Below are 14359 nucleotides of genomic sequence, written 5' to 3' on the forward strand. Positions count from 1 at the left end.
ATTCCATCAGTGAATCACAGCCCTAATCCCCTGCTCTCGGGCGATTTGTTCTCCCACTGGCAGAGATTGCAAATGTGACGTCTTAAGCTTACGGCCCCAAAAGCCCCCGCCACTGCGATTTGTTTACTATTCCATCTAACCTTTAAATTCCCAGAGGGCTCCCATGACAAATCACACACAATATGAAATGTATGTCGCTACACAGCGGGCTTCAAATGTGCAGCATTTCTAAACATTGCCCATAGTGTTGTGGCACGTTGACCTTGTGGAGACGCTGAAGAAACAACATAAATCTGATGCGCACGAGGAAATGGCTTGTGTTGTGGAATCAGCGTGTCGAGTTGAACGTGCGTCCTCCTCGATTGGCCCGGAGTGGTGAGTGTTGTGTGTGTTTCCTAAACCTACAGGTTACTCAACTCTCCCACCTGGTGAGCAGCTGGAGTGCACAACCGAGCTATCATTGATCAGGCTCTAAAACACTCCAAGCCCTATTTTTATATTTTCACTAGTAAGAGACCGCACCTCTACCTAAGTTTGACAGTTTATTGAAACGAGATGAACGTGGAACGGGATGAGGAACCCATGGAAGGTTAGGGCAAGACTCAGGTGGGGGTTGAAGTCTCGGGAGCTGACGGCCATCGTTGCTCTGCTCGAGGAGCGGTCGGTCGCTTCTTCTCCATCACTGCCCCCTTTGGATTCCTAGAGGAATAGAGACAGAAGGACGAGCGATAATCACAGAGGAAGGAGGAGGTTGGGGGGGGAGGAGGACGACAAATTTGAAAGCAATGAATGGCAGAAATAGCCAATCTACAAGAGCAGTCACGACCCAAGTTTGGTCTGTGAAGCAGAACAAACCGGCCGGACGTGATCACAGGTGTATTAATACTGTGGTGATTGCAGCAAGGATTGTGTGTGGTGAGTGGAGTCAGGTATCACTCTCTTGTATTCTCTCTCACCACGGAGTAACCTCTCAGAGGACAGTCAAGATGGGCAGTGTCGGTAGGCCAATCAGAGGCAGGCGGGTGTTACTATGTCTATGCTCGGACGCAAAATAGATTCACGCGTGGTAGATATAGGCAAGCGATTGAGAATGTGGAGTGGCCCTGATAAGCAGAGGGTGGTTTCTACTCCTGAACCTACGTTGAACAAAACTACAGTACAGATATATGCCATTTTGGAAAAATATATTTTAAACAGTTTGAAAATATTTATATTTTGTCGTATGATAGTGTCCTGAGGCTGCCATTTTTTTTTAAATGTTTGAACATCTTTTTAAAAATACAAATATTTTATAGAAAAACATTTGACTGCAATGACATGGCTAAAATATAGCCGGACACCAGGTTAAAACAAATCCTACCTCTACCTCCACATCCACCCGAGTGGGTTTCATACTCAGAGACACGTGTTCACAGACTTGCATCCTGACAGACCTGGACTACGTGGATGGTGTCAGACCACGTGGAACGAGCTCAGGAGCTCACAACCAGAGTTGAGGCAGAGTGTGCCAAGGTTGGCCTTCGGCTGAATGCCACTAAGACTGAAGTCATCAACTATAACATCCTTTCGGAACATCCACCTCTGACAACAACTGAAGGCACTGCTCTGAAGGAAGTCAAGGACCTGGGTTCATGGGTCAACTCAACTGAGCAAGATCTTAAAGTGAGGAAGGCACTTGCATGGAGGGCCGTGAACGGCATGGCCAGTGTATGGAACTCCAATCTCCCCCATCAAATCAAACTCGGCTTCTTCTACGCAACGGGTGCCGTCTACATTCCGGCTGTCAATTATTGCAACATCTGTGGTTTGATTCTGCCCTTAGATCTGTCTCATGTCATTACACTGGAATGAGAGGGCAGAGGTTCACTGCACTGTAATGATTACAGTACACCTCTCTGCCCTCAGCTCCATCCTATACAGTACAGTACCTACAACGCTATGTATTACGCACGCACGCACGCACGCACGCACGCACTCTCTCTCTCTTCAAACCAGCTGAGAGAGGAGCACTGGGCTGGTTAGAAACTTATTTTTTGACACTTTGTGTTTTTATTGATTGCCAGATTTTCACTTGTAATATTAATTGTAGAGGAGTTAATTTCATTGAGAATATACATTTGGCATAAATTAACGTTTATTTTATTTTTAAACGTTGATGCTTCCATTTATTGAACACTGAACAATATTTATTTTTCAGTTTTGGCAACAACATAATATTTGATTATATTCCAAGTGCACACACTTGGAATAGATAACCATTTTAATATTGCAACAATATTGAACACTTAAAATGTACAATTCTATCAGTGGAACGGCTTAGTTTTACAATTCTATCAGTCGAACTAGAAAACTTTTTTCTTTTTTTCTTTTACAGCTTTTCAAATTGTTTCGTTGTTATGCCACAATTTGTGTAACCCATTTTTCACCCAGTTAAACTGGGTGAAAACTTACAATAGAAGATGGTAAGTGAGTCTTCCGTGATGTTATAGGCTACACTGTGGTGAAAGGGCCCCACCCTCCTCCTCAGTCAATCAGCATCCAGGATTAAAACAACCCATTTTCTGACTGTCAATATTTCTACACAAGGGCATTTTCTGTATAAATAATGGTAAATGCTGTCTGACACTGTCTTCTCGGTGCCCATGAAGCACCAAGGAGGATCATTAGAACAAATTGATTGTTTTGGCCCAAAATCTATGAAGAGCTGAACAGAACTAATAGGATACCATGTGCAGAATGTGTGTGCGTTTATGACAGGGATAACAAATTAGTCTAAAGGCCCTGCATGGGCTGTCTGGGGCCCTTGGAAATGTCATCATTTATAGATTTTATTGTTTAATAAACATATCACAGTGCGATATGTGCTCAGACTTCTAACTGACTCCCCTGCATGGGTGTATGGTCAGTCAATAGTGCTAGACAGAAACCCAGTACTCGAGTCAAAGTAGATACTCCTATGGTCCTGTTGAACAATGTGTCCTGACACAGGCTTTTGACAGACAACTGCACTGAACTATCACTGTTAGGACAAAGCGAGTGCAGACTGCAGAGCATATGTACTGTATATAATGAAATGAGACCTGTGCACCTTATTCCTGGCCTTCTCCAACCAGCCAGCAGCGCGCATGATGCCCTCTCCACGGCGCGCACCGCGGCGCATGAACAACAACAAAACCACCACCACCGTGGACCCACGACCCACGTACTGTATGAACTAGATAGTTTATAAGAAATGGCACGGCGGCCATCCTTGCAGGCAGTGACAGTAACAGAATGAGAATCCTGCAACCTGTTATTTTGGGGGAGGGCAAGCTGTTGATGATGAATGTTACTATGAAACTTAAAATTCATTAAACTAGTACTCACCTAATGACGCCGCCACGGAGGATATACCATGTATAACGTAATTCCAAAGTGTTTAGCCTGTATACATTGTTTAAGTCAAAGATGCATGTGGTTTTTATGAACTTTGGCTAAAAGCATGTTGTTGTTATTATTATTCCACCATCACCACCACCGGCACTGTCATGGCAGCTGGGCCACAACCGAAACAACTTCCTCTTCCTCTTCAAAATAAAATCTACTGTAACAATACTTTTATTTCTTAAGTGAGGATAAATAGCTATTCAGTATTTTAGCTGTGACGTGAGCGCCCCCTCCAGAGATACTTCCGGGTCCTACTTTTGTGTTGCTTTTGTGTCCCCGTAGAGTTATACTGTGACTCTGAGACGAAAACAACCACGAAAGTCTCATTTTACCGCTTTCCTCGCAACAACAAAGCTGCTGCTCTCCCAAATCTGGCTGTGACAGGCCGTCTGCCCCACACTGGATACTATCGCCATTTTTATTTCATTGTGTCAACTAAATCTTCATTAATTGCAAACTAGATTCAACATACTCAAGCCTGCACACATTCTAAATATGCCCCCGAAATATTGTACTGTGGATGGACTGTCATAATGGACTGTCATAACCTTCAAAAATAATGATAATAATAGTCTTTATTGTCTCCACAATGTCCACATCATATATTTTCTTTGTCATGGACACAAAACCTTAATAATTCTACTTTAGTTGGAAGCATTAAGACCCATTTTAACCCTCATTGGCTTCCTTTCTGAAAAATAACGTCATTGTAAAAAGACTCACGCGTTTAGATATTCTATTTACAATGAGATGCGGACGGGAGCTGGTGCCACTTGGACCCGGACGTAACGTAGCACTACAACATGACGTCGGACTTAAATACAGAATAGTCCTTAGGCCGGAGGCCTAATTATCGGATATCGTTGCCATAAAAAGGGACAAAGCGACAATGTGTTTTTTGTATTGCTACATGTCTGTAGTTTATGAAATGGTGTGATAGCAATGTCAAAATGGCAGCTGATTACCTGTTTTTGGCCCTTATATCTGATATAAAAAAAGGTATATTGTGAAAGGCATAACTAAACGACTAATGGGCCGATTCGGATGATTCTGACATCTCAAAGTATACATTTCCTGGGGTGCTCAGTTGATTTTAGAGGTGACTGAAGCAATTCAAGTTCAGGGTCAAAGGTCATTTTGGATCCAAAATGTCCTATAATACTACACTTTTTTTAAATCACATTTTCTCCTGTCTACCTCTGATTCGGAAGCCGTAGATTAACGTTGCACAGCTTGTGGAAGAGCGCCCTCTATTGTAAACACTGAAAACACCAAATTACGTCTATAGATGTAAATGGAACTATGCAACCTCTTCTTCATCAGAACTGTCCTGTTCAACTGTAGGAACCGCATGCACAGATTGAAAGAGAATAATTGGCCTAGAGCTGCAATGATGGTGAGTTTAACGTCGTTTAATACAAGCAGATCGCAAAGGCAATTTGGATGAGTAGGGAGTCAATGGAGGGTATTGCAACTCTATAGATTCATCCCATTATAAAAAAATCTAGAGTTGCAAATTGCGGCTAGAGAAATAGCTAGACTCCGCAGGCAGTCGGGGGTTTATTCTTTTTAAATCTTGCCAACAAAATGAACAGGGATACATTATAGTAACGGGATTGCTTTTTTGGAAACGTAACTAAGTAACTAACTACTAAATTGCAAAACTAACTAGTTAGGTTATTCCGTTACCAATACAAGTAGTCGTCGTCGTTATTAATAGCGCCGTTACACCCAACACTGCGTAGGACTATGACGTCGGACTAAAATACAGAATAGCTCCTGGCTGGCATGTGTGGATGCGTATCCAGGTGTGTGTGTGTGTGTGTGTGTGTGGGGGGGGGGGGGGGGACTATAGGCTATAGGGTGCTGCGTTGCTGCTTGCCTATCGGGTCTTGTTGATACGAGGTCCCGGGTTCGCCTCCCGGCCGAGGCTACAGTGGAACATTAAAGGACAGACTAGAAGGTCAGGCCCATGAGATTTTTATTTCATGGGCCAGAAACACACACACAAATAGCCAAGTCACCTTAGCAGTCTTGGCAAAGGCCAACGCTACGAGAATAATTAAATGTATACAGCATACGGTTAGAGACAAGGACACACACGTACACCCAGACGCCCACACATGCGCACACACGTTGCATGCACATGCCGTGAATTATCAGTGTAGCTTTATGGGTACAAATGACTCACTTTACCTTGGTAATAGATGCTGTTGTTGTGACTATTATGTTGGGCCTAGCGTGAAATGGAAGCACATTTTTAGCACTAGTAGCTGTTTTGTGATTCAAATATATTATTTTAGTTTTTGCTAGAATACACAATTGAATCAATGGAGAGCAATACAACAATATATCTTGTTTATTAGCTCTGTGCATGTTTGTGTAAAAAGATAATAATATAATAATAATATATTATGTAGTCTCGCCAGGAAACCCCTGACCAGGTGAGTGCGTTGCCATGGTAACCAGACGCGCTGTCAGACACATTCCGCCCTCGGACAAAAGACCTGCCCTCGGCGTGCTGATAGATCACAGATACATGATACCGAACCTCCTCCTCCAGCAGTGTGAAATGATGCCCGTGCCGCGCCCTAATCAGCAATCAGTGGCAGCTGGATCCCACAGGAGGATTGATATAAAAGACACTCAAGTCATTCCGCGTTTGACAGCGGCTGGTTCACCACGGGCACAACAGAGGCGCGTCGGGTGGTAAGTCAGATCCATACTGCCTCACACCCCCACATATACATGTGCCAAATACCGTCCACCTATACCTCTCTCTCTCTCCCACTGTAGGCTTTTAGGACGGGACCTGGAAATGTGAGCGGGGCAGTGCAAACGTCAAACTGAACTCAGGTCGGAAAGAAACCTTTAATACTAAAGCACTGTTATGAAGCGCAGCCAAACACAATTCCATTTATTATTAAGCTAACATTATTTATTTTTAGGCTAAGGATATTCTAGCCGACTACTCGCTCACAAATATAAACCTCATAGGAAAAGGCCCACTGTGTAACATCCATTTTGTTAGTATTTTTGGGGTATATGTAAATATGAATCCCCATTGGAATAGACTGTCACTTAACGGACACCTACCTGTCTGCGGGTTATAGAGCGAAGAGTAACGAGCTATATGGATAAATACCTCACCTGTTCTTGGTGGTATCAGACCATATATACACACACACACACACACACACACACACACAAGGTTTCCACCCGACAGGGACGATATTATGGTGTTCAGCCAATGGGAACGAATTAAGCGCTCCCAGAAGCACTGCCGGGGTTCACGCATTTTCATTTTCATCAGAGGAATGTGGAGGCACTGTGGTGTGCATGATAGCTCAGTTAATGTTTATGTTTGTTGATAAAATTAAGTTATGATATTTTAATGGTAAAATACTGTACTTTATCTCTGTGCTACTGTATAACGTGCCTACAGTATGTTAACGAGCAACCGTTTGGCTAATTGATGGGTCATGTACCGTAAATGTTGGATTTACCGCTGGTTAGGTTTATTATCTCTCACTATACTGTTTTCATTGGTTTCAATAAGTCATACCTTTTCAATTAAACAAAAGTTATTTCTGATAATGATCTTTCACTGGTGATATATTTTCACATACTGTATATTACTTTTATGTGTGTATTTCCGTAAGCTCTATATTTAGTCTGAGCCCAACACTCACGCCAAAATTATGCAGGGTTTGGAAATGTACCAAAGCTGTATTTATTTATGATGTACTTTTTAAAACGAAAAAAATACATATACCCCAAAAAGACTAACAAAATGGATGTTACACAGTGGGCCTTTTCCTATGAGGTTTATATTTGTGAGCGAGTAGTCGGCTAGAATATCCTTAGCCTAAAAATAAATAATGTTAGCTTAATAATAAATGGAATTGTGTTTGGCTGTAGCCATATTTTACTGAGCTGTTATTAATATTAATGCCACATTGTTTGCTTGTTTTGCAGAACCACACACATATTTCCACCTAGAGAATATATTTATTTGAGTCAACAACACAAGAGCTGTGTTGTGTGTTGAGATCATCTCTAATAAGCAGCTTTGTGTGGAAGTTATAGTTCATTCTGACCTTGGCATACATACTCTGCTGTCTCCTGCACTCTGGTCTGTTCCACATGGTTAGATAGCAGGCAGATGCTTTCTGCATAGTCTAGGTCGATTAGGACTACAGCAGGGAGGCATACAGACCACACATCATCCTCCATGTTTTCCCATAAGCGCAAGGTTGCAGATCTCTCCACGATAATGTTGCAAAGTTGACAATCCTGACGTAATGTCTTAATTCTCCGGCCCAGAACGTTCCCCCCTCGTCTATGTGGAGTCCAAAACTGTTTCTTTTCAGGATTCAAATTCGACAATAGTAAAAGTAGCAGATTGAAACGTTTCGAGCTTGTGGATCTGCTATATTTGATGCTTTTGTGTGACATACAGTATATCATATTCCAGAAACGAGTGAACCAGGGAGTCACACTCTCTTGTTCCTTGAATGAGTGCCAGCAGGTTGCTGCATGCAATAAAACTACTTGAACCTTGACATTTACTTTGCTCGAGTATTTCCTTTATTTGATATTTATACTTCCACATCTCAGAAGGGAATATTGTACATTTTACTCCACAGGTAAAGCTTTGATTATTGTTCTTCCACTGTGTCAGTCCTGTTCACCCTCACAGGGGACTGATGCACCCACAAAGAAGTAATTTGGGAGTCGGTATCATGAACTTGTGGTTCAAATGCGAGAGCTCTACCGAACCCGGACACCCCGGTCAAAAACCCGGTCAAAAACATGAGGTATGAAATGCTAAAGAAACGTGACTAGAGCGGGTTGTCGTTCCTTTTGAGAAGCAAGTATCAGTTGACCTACTTATAGATAGAGCGGTTCATTCAATCTCATTCAGTGACTGTAGCATTCTGCTCTCTCTCTCTCTCTTGTACACAAGTCAGAATATGGTAAATCGGTCCTCATTCATTGGTTGTCCTGCTTGCCATGCTTGTGAGCGTGTGCACTTTTTGCTGTGGTGGACAGTAGGCTAACACATCCTGTTATGACTCGAGTGTGGTGTCACCCAAAATGCACAGCAAGGAGAGGCAAACGGAGAGTTAAAGCCCACCCGGGTGAATTTTATTCACAAACACGGTGAGGTTAAGAGGGGTGAGGGCTCCATACTTATTCATAGCGGTCTACTTTACCAACCATGGTGAGGAACTGGCACTGCTGGCTCAGAACTCCGGGCGGGGCTGGTTCTTGTAGCCTCTGGAGATTGCAGATGCCGCTCAGGTGAGGAGATTGGGGCTGGGAAACACCTATAGGCTGAGGTGTTGTGCTCTGGAACCCTCTAGTGGCGCTGACGGGCACAGAGCACATAGACCTGGAGTCGATGGGGAGCGAGACGTAAACACATCCACTATAGATTCTATAGGAGGTACATTATTACGAAATTACCTCTTAAGCCTGATGTCAACTATAATCTAAATAGCAGATCGACAAGCTCACATTGAGTGTGGCATGTCGTTGTGAGCTTGTGGTTAATTAATTCTAAGCAACAGTCAAATTGTCGTAACTGTCCTTTTAGTGCACCTTTCAGCACCACGGTCAGCAGTACAAAGACTTCACTTCCATTATCTTTGGAATAAAGAAATGCATACTCTTGCTATAACATTTTAGTGCTATTTAATTACACCCTCAATTATTGTCCCTCCGCAATTACTCACTGTGTGTGCAGTGAGCTAACAATTAATAGGTACCGGGTGTCATTTATAAACACTGACTCACAGCACTTTGTGCCGCTAGATGATATGGCGCTAAATTGAAATTCAATGATGCACGTTCCCCTCTTTTTCAAATTCATGGTGACACACACACACACACACACACACACACACACGCTGGTTCCATAGGAGGCCTTAGCTATGTTTCACCAGTTTCAATTGAAACAGGCCTCCACCCTCAGAGGGGCCTCCAACTGAACGTCAACCCCCACGACTCTTGGCCCTCTCTATCTCACTCACTCACTCACTGCCTTGCTCTCTCCCACAATGTTAAGTTACACCTATTTTATGGTAATAACCTGGGTAAAATATGCAGCATTGGGAGGTAAAGGGGAGACACTTAATTGTGAAGGGATGACAGGATGAGGAGAGGTGTTGTTGTTGCTAATTGTCGAGAGTAATGGCTGCGTGTGATATTGAACAGTCAAACTATTTGTATCAATACGGCTGTATCAACAAAATGTCATGGTATAGGGGGGCCTCATATTTGGTCTTGAAACGGGCCGCCAGATTCCTACGGAATTCCTGACTGGTGCACTCATTGAAAAAAACAAAGGCATTGAAGTAAAAATGTTGTCCTCTACTACCAAAGTAAAGAGCACCGAGCTGCATCCAAAAACACACACTGTGTCCCTGTAGAGCAGCGCTCAGGTTGTTCATACACTGTCCCAGCAGTACACCTCTCAGGGTTGTTCATTGATCACACTTTGAGCTGGGCTTACAAACTACAGTAGCAGCAACTTGCTCAAATTAGTTTTTGTGCGATCCCTTGAACTGATTAACTTCTGTGTGAGTTGCTTCTGTTGCTCAGTGTCTACATTTTGTACATTTTTGGAGTTCCGTTTTACTAAGTTTATCTCTCCAATGGCTTGTCTTCCATCATGTTCCCCAGTTGTGCTTAGTTTCCACCTCCTTCCTGTAGGGTGGAAAACATCACCAACTTTCTGATCCCCCCCCCCCCCCAAGGTTAATTAAATAAGGTTAGGAAGCGAATACCGTACGGTGGACTCCATGTTGCTCCATGGAAGGAAATAAACATGCGCAATTGAGACCAGGAAGTTGTACATGCACAATCTCTCTCTCTCTCTCTCTCTCTCTCTCTCTCGCTGCATGGTAGTTGTGCAATAGTTAATTGACATAATCAATTTAATGAATTAATAATAATAATAATAATAATAATAATAATAATGTTAATATTCATCATCAATCCAAAATATCAGATTAACAAGCTTGCAGAACTGATATTTTCACTATTTCTGTATTATGATGATTGTATTGTAAGTATTCAATACAGCTTACAGTTAAAAACACAACCGTGTGTGTGTGTGTGTGTGTGTGTGTGTGTGTGTGTGTGTGTGTGTGTGCGTGTGCATATTGATCCTCTTACGAGAAAACAGAGAATGTTTGACCTTTTATGGTTGCTCAAGGTCAAAGGTCATGGAGCCAAATTAGAGATGTGTCGTTAACCGTAACCATGTCTCTATTTGTAACCTGTTTCGAGTTCTAATGGAACATATGACCAAATGACCTTGACGCCCAAAACTTTTGACCTTTTTCATAACCTTTGGCCTTGATCAAATTACTCAGCTACTCCGGGGACCATTGCCAACCTCATTGTCGAAGACAAAACAACAAAAAGATGCTGAAAACTAACAAATGAGCCTAAAGCAGTACCATTAGGATTCTAGCTCAGACATAGAAAGAAGGGGGTGCCAGGTGGCTCGGCCAGTTATAGTGCAGTACAGACCGTACAAATTCCATTGCTGTCGGGCAGCACTATGTAGTATGTATATATGCATAGGTTCATTATAGATATTCCACTGTTACGTTCTTAGCTTAATGTAAATCGCTCTGGATTAAGAGCATATCTGCTAAATGCCTAAATTGTAAATTGGGCAGAAACCTCATATGCCTCCTAACCTTTTCTTTTTTTGCATACTGTGTGACAAAAGCATATCTACAAGCTTTTAGATCTTGAATTTGAATCCTGAAAAGAAACAGTTTTGGACATAATGAGGTTTCCACCCGAGTGAGACGATTATGCTCCTATAGTGACCGCGACGACCCAGGTTTGAATCCGATCCGAGTTATCCGACCCTATTATCTTGTCTTGCATGTCTCCCTCTCTGCCCTGTACACTGTCTCCCCCCCATGTAACATTTTGACGGCTACAACCCACGACTTACACATAGCCCCGGGTAGGCAACCCAGCCTGGCGGAGATAGCGTGCTCCTCCTCCTCCTCTGCTCCCCCACCCACCCCGCGCGTCCTCCGCTGACATCCTGCACCCAACTCTTTCCCCAGGATCAAAGGATTAACCCATTCTGACCGGGCACCCATTTTGGTGTTAGCATCATGTTATGCTTTACCTATTGAAAAATAGCAGATCTACAAGCTCATATCGCGCCACCGAGTGGCGCGATACGAGCTTGTAGGTCTGCTATTTTTGAAAAATTCGAAGAACGACTGACATTTTTAGAATCTGATCTCAGGTCAGAATGGGTTCATCAGACCAGTGTGTGTCCAGTGGAAACCTCGTATGAATCTGATCTCAGGTCAGAATGGGTTAAGCCCCGGGAAGAGCAGCGGGATTCAAATGGCATAATAACAAACCCAAATGTAAATCACAGAGAAGATGCTCTAAATGCTGATGATTCTAATAAGGGGATACATTTTTTTCCCGCCAGTTTAGCACATTTTGGTGAATGCATTTGAACTTATGCTGAATGTATTAGTACTTGTTTTGCTGAATATTTAGAGCAGCAGTCAGTCACAGAAAGTGCTTGGCGTATGACAGCGCTTTCTGAAATCCCCCTGCAGCCTAAATCAATGGCAAATTACTCTATATATTTCATTGAAGCGCGCTGAAGACGTGCCAACATTATGTATGTTTTGGCACGTGAATTGATTGCAGGAGGAGGACAAATTAATATGGTTACAAAGAAATGGATGGTCAGCAAGAAAAAATATATATTTCTGGGGTGAAATAACGCTAAAAGCTTTTATATTATTCCAATTATTATTATCGATTATACCTGGGGATTATCTAAGGGTTGTCTTTGCTAGCCTGTCAGCTCATACTTTGAGGCTACTATAAGGCTGAAGTTACTGGAAGAAAATAATGAATGCAGCTGCCAGTTTTGTTATATTTGTTATCTTTCACCTAGAGCTCCATACATGCATGGAGACAACCTACGTATAGCTCCACCGATATCCAGTGCTGACATCAGACTAGTGTAGAAACCTCATATATGGGTATACACGCCTGGCATCGATGGCCGATCGATCGCAGTACTACAAGTAATAATAAAAAACAAAAACATAAAAGGGATAGAGATAATGGATGGAGATAAGTTCTTAATTAAATTAAATTAGGTTTATACTGCATGCACATATAGGAAAACACAACCATTCTGTCTACAGAAAAAAATCAGTTAGCCTACACGTTCCCTATACTTTTTTCGGTATTAAAATGCTTGGCTTTAACTAGTTGCTCATAGCTGGCAGGCAGAAAGTGTTGAATTATTTATCATCTGGCCTCATTTGGGGCTTTTACACGTAACACTTTGAGAGAGCAAAGCTGTGTTGGTGTATGGTTTAAAAACAAATAAAAAAATAAACACGGAGATATACCCAGATCCACTCAATACAGCTATGCCTATAAATGTGTGCTATAATTGGCACCACGGTATCCGGACAAATCAAATATTTGTTTTGGGATGTTTTGTTTGACCTTGTTCTATGGCATGCTGTATTTTTTGAGAAACCTTTCAGTTTCATCAGCTTTTTTAAAATTGTTTGGTTTGTTCAAACCCCAAACATCATCAACTAGTACGTGTTTCCCAGGGCTCTATTGTGTGTATGCAACATGTTTAGTGGAACCTTTCAGTTTCATCAGCTAGCTGATTTACAGTACTGGAGTCGTGTGCCCTCGGTCCCTGTTGGAACTGAAATCTATCTACAGTATCTATAAATGCACAAAGTCTCTGTCTGTACGCCTGCGTGTGTATTCCACATAACTTAGGAACCGTTCGCCCCACCGACTTCAAATTCCACACACGCGTTCCGCACCCCAAGCTGCATGCTTGACAAAGAACTCCATATATGGGCATAAAAGGGACACATACAGTACATAAGAACTGGGTGGGGCATGGCTGTCCAGAAACAGCACAAAAGCCTCTGCCCGGGATCTGGACCTGATCACCCTTATATCTCCATACATGGATCTGGCCTGTTCTGACATCACAACACACACAACGTCACTGTTGGACAGAAACCTCTTATCTTGCGTTTTATTTTTTATTTCATTTTTGTAAATTAACACCCTATTCAAAATGCAGCGCAAAGCGACACGGTTTGAGCTTGATGATCTGCTACTTTTGCATTTGAACCTGAAATATGAGGTTTTCAATTGACAGGCGACAGAGACGACAGCCCACTCCACTCACCTGGGTGTACGTCTGTCTGCACAGCTGGTGTTGTTTACTAACCTCGTTCCAGTTTTATCTATCTCACAAGGAAGATAAAGCCTGGAAAAGACCTATTGTATACTGCCTAAAGGGTCTTCACCGAAAATGCAGGAAGTACACTGTACTCTAAGATTTTGAGGTGCTTTGAGGTGCTTTGCTTTTACCTTACTTGAGTATTTCCGGGTTTTTATTATACTTTAGTACTATAATACTTATAACTTTAGGTTGTATGTCCTCCACACGGAGTTGCAACACTTACTTCACACGGGTTTGATTTTTTTTAAATGTACACTAACCTAGTCCTTTCACACTGGGAAGTATATTTCAAAGCCAGTTCTTAAGTAGTCAAATTCAAGTCAAATTTGAAATGCAGGCCTAATTTACTTGTAACAAAGTAGATGCTATACTTTAACGTAAGGCCAGCTTACCAGAACATTCTTTCCATTCAGGTTAGACACTTTAGGCAGTAGTTCTTGTCCATCCTACGTGTTTATTGAATGGCACTCCAGTCCAGACGACACACATGGGCCTACCAGAGAAACATGTGCGCCATTCAGTTCATGCACAAGCTGTACCAGAACGTCTGGGCTTTTCTTCTCATCTCATCTGTCAGGCTGTCCCACACAGAGAAGAAAGAATGAGAAAGCGTATGTTTGTATGCGTTTG

The sequence above is a fragment of the Protomyctophum bolini genome (assembly GCF_963924005.1).
Source record: "Protomyctophum bolini genome assembly, chromosome: 1".
NCBI classification, from domain to species: Eukaryota; Metazoa; Chordata; class Actinopteri; order Myctophiformes; family Myctophidae; genus Protomyctophum; species Protomyctophum bolini.